Source organism: Poecilia mexicana, unplaced genomic scaffold, assembly GCF_051168715.1.
Source record: "Poecilia mexicana isolate PSO_F unplaced genomic scaffold, ASM5116871v1 scaffold_4, whole genome shotgun sequence".
Taxonomy (NCBI): domain Eukaryota; kingdom Metazoa; phylum Chordata; class Actinopteri; order Cyprinodontiformes; family Poeciliidae; genus Poecilia; species Poecilia mexicana.
The window spans coordinates 29,912,425-29,919,058 of record NW_028263373.1 but is presented as its reverse complement, the minus strand read 5'-3'; positions in this window follow the sequence as shown (position 1 = coordinate 29,919,058).

Genomic DNA, 6,634 nt, shown 5'->3' with positions numbered 1-6,634 from the left:
ATACCATTCCAGCTTCATTTATAGAGTACTTTGAACACCCGCAAGACCAAAGGGCTGTACACAAAAGTAATGAAATAGCAATCCCATGCCCTCTTGCCCCAAGCTTTGTAATATCTACAGTGAGAGTAATAATGAAAAAATGCTAAATTAACAAGACTGGATCAGAGGATGTTCGTCTTTTTTGATTGGTTATTAAAGTCTAATAAGTTAAGCATGGATTCACATAGGCAGGACTTTAGTAAAGCATAATTTAATCCAATCAGCAAGGAAACATACAGAGCAGACTAATGAAAATAAAGAACTGAACAACAACACAGCTGCTGTCTTCTCTGCTAAATCCTTCTTTCAGGATATCATTCATATAACATTCTGCTTCTTTCTTCAGGTGAATGAAGTTTTACATTTCTGTGTCAAGTCAGGGATCTCCTGATGTTGGTAAATAATCACATGCTGTAAAGCCCACGCTACGTCAAACCAACATGATCTGTTCACAACACCAGGTGGCATTGTTAATCCACAAAATTGTTAGTATTTCCAGAAATAGTTTGGTTTATTCCCTGCTACATGTCTGTGTATGTGTGCTGTTGATGTTCCACTTATAGATCATGTTTTTTAGACAGCAAAAAATGCTAAAGTTGTTTCAAGTTTGTTTCAAAGTCCACAGGACAGGAAGAACCAACCAAGTGTCAACACACTGAGTCATACGTGAGATGTAGACGGAAATAAGGGATTAACCAGTGATCTGCACACAATGCCTTGAGGTCCAACTTCTGTGTTTGAAGTTATTGTGCAGAGACATTGTTGGATTTCCCAGCTGCTCAATGTGTCATGCTCTGTCACGCATAGTTAAAGTCACGGCCTCGTTCTTGTGTGTGACGCTGGCTTATGGACAAGGCACCACAGTGGAGATATTTCAAAACAGGGGAAGTTTTTATTCCATTTTCTTTACTTGTCATGTAGAGTGATCTTAGATGTTCACGCTGTAACCAGAAAGATCATGCATTATTAATCCAAGCACAATAGCGTCACTGAGGTGTCAAAAGGTCTCTTTGGCGTCTTTTAGCTTTAATGCGCTCCGTTTATTTCCCCCCACTCCTCTGGGATGTTGAACCATAATGCAATTCATATGAGTTGTAAGTTTCACCTACATCATATGCCACCTGGTAACTGATTTATGGTGTTAATATACAGGTAATAGGAGAGGATTTCAAATCCACAGACTGTAGATCAACACATACATAAAGATACTCATGTATTTACTTGAACAGATAAGAAAGTAAGTTGTTCTCTGTAAAGCTAATAATAAAAAGAAATCAAAAAAGGTGACAGCTGCATCTGTTTTGGACTTCATGTCCAAATGATGTCCATTTGTCCATCTCATAATAAGATGAACAAATGATCATTTCCAGCCTAGAGAAATACAGATCATGAATTTCTATTTAGAAGTTCCTAGAAGCCTAAAACATTTCTGAACTTATTTTATTGGTAATGATTTATGGAAATATTCTAACTTTTAGTTTATTAAAAAAAACTCATACTTGAAATATTTGTTTTTGATAAAATCATCGGTGGCACAATTGTGATTATTGTTAACACTTTTGTTGGAGCAAAGAGAGAGGCTTGTTTCAAAAGTCCTCTTCTTTTCAGCTCACCTCATGAGATTTAGGGACAGTTATGGAAGAAAGTTGATTTTGTATTTGATGAAACCTTTCTGTGCTGGTTTAGCCATATATTTTTTGGGGAAAAGTGCAGCTATTAATGACCCAATGTCCTGATTTGTCAAAGAGTTCATAGTAACATGCACTCACACAATGTTTCAGTGGAAGAGAAATCTGGCCCACAGCATCACAGTTCCTCCACCAAACCTGCCAAAGGGGATGTGATGCTTTTCCTTTTTCCAAAAGGGATCAGTGTCCGATTAGGTTACTACAATAAAAGCAATAAATTTAACTTACCCTTACAACAAACTTTTCCACCTCTGTCTGAGAAACAAACGTTTAAACAAGCACGCATTTCTTCGCAGCGTCCAAAAGTGTTGACACTGACATTCTGACACGCAAGAAAATGACAACACAAAAAAACAAAAAAACCCTTCAGACAAACTGTTTGTCGACTGGTGGAGTGAGGCAAACAGAGCGGCTCTAGCAGGTGAGAGGTTTCCTCTCGAAATAAACCTGTCGTATCACTGGGCCAGTAGACCGACGAGAGAGTCCCAGTTACATGCATGCCAGGTGACATGCAGATGTGACACATGAACAAAAGAGCATTTCACTGATGTGCTGCAGTGTCAGGGGAAGGCGATTACATCTGTATAATCTACATTTGACATTCATCCCGGTGATTAAAGGCAGATAGCATTTTCTAATTTTGCTTGGAATCAGAAACATTGGAGTTGCTATCTGGGTGGCATTTTCGTCAGCCTTTAATATGCTGGAATAAGAGATGATCGGTGCTGTTTTAGACTTGATTTGTTGGATTTTCTGCACCTGTGTGGATATAAAAGCTTCTGCATGTAGGTTACGACAAAATATACAGCCAGGCAAAGATGTATTTGTAACATAAATGTTTCAGATCAAACAAATATCAATGAGAAAATGAAAACAAATCGATGATTTCAACCAATAAAGGGGAAAAATATAACCCAACGCAGCTTTGTGTAATAACATACTTAAAAATTGTTTAATATAATGAATTTAACAGTAATTAACTCTATTTTTAGGTCAATTTTATCCACCACAACAGGACTAATTACTGCCAGACCTGTGAAATCACTTAAATAGAATCTGGAAGACCTGAATGATGAATTCTGCTTTCTACCAGAAAATCCTAGATGACAATGTCAGACAAACACTTAGTGACTTTAAACAGATAAATTATGCCCAACCACTGCAATACTTTTGTAAATACAACTTTGTAGACTAATGACAACCAGCTCTGACTTGGTGTAATTTCTTCACTCCAAATTACACAAAGGTACAAAAAAATAAAATAAAAGCTAAAAACACACTATTTATATAAAATGAAATAAGTTTACATAGCCTGCAAGGCAGAGCCAAAAGGGTAGATAAAACAATTATAAAATTTTTGAATAGATATCTGAGAGAGAGAGAAAGAGCAATAGAGGAAGAGAAATCACAGAATTAGATCACAAATATTGTTTTCATGAAACAAATGTGTTGATACCCTTTAACAGCACATTCAAGCAATGCTTAATTTCTCCTCAAAAGTGATTTGTCTAAAGGCAATTTATGTAAACTCGCATGCCTTTACAATGTGATAGAGTAAGAGAATAAAACTGGTGTAAGACATGATTTGTTGTTGATCCTACAAAGACAGAACACTGGTCGTGGCAGATGGCCGGACCCCAAGCTGTGCTGGAGAGTTTTTCCTCTCCACTGTCACTACATGCATGCTCAGTATGAGGGATTGCTGTAAAGTCCAGGAGTAAACGCTGCCTCTTGGATTTCTTTAGATAGAAATCTAATCTGAATAATAACCTGAACTCAACGGACTGTGTGATAAGTAGAATCAACTGGAATGTATGTGTGGCATGCTGTGAATTGGTGCTAATAATAATACAAATAAACTGAACTGAATTAAATTTAGTACTGGTTATCACAAGTGCACAATACAGTATTTTTAAATTTAAATCAAACTGAGATGAATTAAAGGGAACAAACATATTAATAAGTTTGATACTTTTGTGTGTGACGCAAATAGCAAATCAGCCAATCAGTCAATCATACGGTAGCAGATCTAGATATGTGGTTTAGAGAATTTACTGAGATGTGAAAGGTAAATAACTTTGTTGTTGATGGGCTGGTTTGAATACTTCAGAAAGAGATGACTTCCTGTAACACAGGCCGCTACAGAAGATCCTTTCAAGACCCAACCACCTATAAATCTGTAAAGACAGTTTTCAGGTATAATAGCTTGAGTTACAACTATTATCAATTTTTCTGTATTAATAAGGTATTTTAGAATTAAATTCAGTTTACTAGCGAGAAAGATTTCACCGCAGCTCTGTCCGGTGACACAAATAATATCATCTTTGTGGCAGAAGACAATAGCCTGTGTTTCGTCCAAGGTGTACCATGTTGGTAGCAGTATGTCACCATCATCTCTAAAAACTAGGTCATACTGGCCCAACATCCTTTGATTCAGCACTGGAGATAGCTTCTTTTGACATCTTTTGAGAAAAACAGATCTCTCTCTTTGTACAATATGTTTCAACAGATGAAATTCTATTTCAAGGAGGTATAAAAGTGGATCTGCCTCTAACTTGTCCATGACATTTAGTAAAAGACTTAGATTTGCTCGAAGAGTTCATAATATGTGTATCTTTGGGAGCGTTGTTACTATTAGTGCTACAAGTCCCATGACTTAAAAAAAATAATTTAAATGCAAATTTTTGTCAATGGACCCATCAGTCTTTGCAAAAAGTTGCTGGGGCAAAAAGATAACCATTTGCTCAAGGCAGAAATGCATGCATTAGAGATGGGGTTATTTGTTATGTTGATGATTTCTATTTCCTCTTCCGTCAGCAGGACTATATGTGGCGTGTCTGTGCATTGCTCGTTTGGTGTTGCCACTCATTAACAGCGCTGTTCACTGTGTGTTTTAGCACCATCATCAGCTATAACAGTTCTGTCATGATCTATAGTCACTCATTTCATAATGACTTTTTTTATATCATAATGGCTTTTTTAGTGATGGAGGGGAATCTTATTTATTTTTACATTTACATGAACTTCTTCAATTTTTCTATTGTTCTATGAGATTTATATAAAAAAAAATCTTTATTGCATTATTGACTGTATATACCCAGCAATTTTTGCAGTACCTTTCATTTATTGGTATTTCTTTGTTCGAATGTTTTGGTCCTAAAACTCCCACATGTGATTTAATAACAAACGTTTTTCATCTAAAATATCAAGTGTATTCACAAAGAGTACACTACGAAAGGTATTGAAAATAAGTGACAGTACAACTTAATAATGATTATACTGTACTTTACAGGTAAAGCTTCTGATTATCGGTGATCTGGCTGAATGCCAGCCTCACTTCTGTCGGTCTGCTGTAGCTTCACCACCATCGTTGAGTGAATGTGTGTTTGAATGGGATGATGACTGATTGTAGAGTAAACTGCTTTGGAGTCCTCAGACTTGCTAAATCGCTACACAAGTCCAGGACATCTACCGTTTGGCATGGAGGTGACTTTCCACCTCAATGCCCCCTTCATTTCTCTCTTGGCATCCAACATCACCAGGCAATGGTTTGCTACCTCTAAAAAGATGGTGATTGCGTTTTTCTCACCCTATTTTTTCTCAGCATGGAGATGGAAAGCATAGGAAGACTGAACTGATTTTCCTACAACAATGTTTTCCATAAGGAGATTTTCTTATGTTCCCATTTCTACTTTTGTTTTTTTCTCCCTTTGTGCTCTGCAGTGCTGTATTTTAATTTCTGTATCACAATGACACGGTCTGTCAACAAATTACAGCAAAACCACAAATGTGACTCTTGTCCAATCTCCTACCATTGATCTCCCAAAATTACAATTTACAGTACTTGTCATTAAAACCTGTCTTAGTTTATGACAGAATATCCCTCCAGAGTGCTCTGCCATATTGACAACATGACTAATCAATCATATCCTTACACAATGAAACAAGGCCATGTCATTCTGAGGCTCTGACATGTTTTACTACACAGATGTTTAGATGTTGAGAAATTAATTTACTTTTTTGCAAATGTTGAGTATGTGACGGAGAAGCGACTGAAAAAAAAAACTGTAAATAACCACCAAGAAGAACTCAATAAAGATCTACAACAATGAGCTTATTATTTCTGAATTACTTCTACAGAAGTAACCGCTATTTATGGAAATAAATGTGTACCAGATTAAAAAAGAAGAAATACAGCCCTTCAGGTAATTGTCTGCCCTCACCTCTAATGCAACATGTCGCACGTTGCGCACGTCTGTAATACTGCAAAAATAGTATAATATTCAGCAAATCTGGTGCCACATAAATCACAGCACGAAATCACTCTGTGTTAATGTCCATTAACTCATGATGCACAAAGAGATAACTAATCACATAAACAGGAAATCATAGCACACTGCAGTATTCAGAGCCTTCAGTCCCTAAATGCAGGTGGGTCTGGATCCTTTATACAGGCAGTATGTTATTAAAATATTCTTTTGATGGTCATAAATCCCCAAATTTGGATAATCTTGTCCTAGATCTCGATGAAAGCTGGACTTGATTGCAGCGGGAAAGAATCAGGAAGAAAAAATTGCTGTCGAATTTGCTGCATTGTGCAGATCATATTTATTAGTGTGTGAGGACGCTGATCGTGCACTGTTGTCATCCTTTTAGGAGACGAAACAAACTTGCAAACATGAGAGAAAAGAAAGTAAAACAAACAACAAGGCTTTGTATTGAAGGTGCCAGCTTCCATCTTACACAATAATAGACCAAATAATATTTTACTTTTTAGTGAACATGTTTCATATCAAGCAAACTGTACTTTAACTGTATATAAAGGAATCTTTCTTTTTGTAATAGAATAATTTGCAGCATATTGGTGACATAATTTGGCTCATACTGGTCAAAGTGGTTTTCTTTAT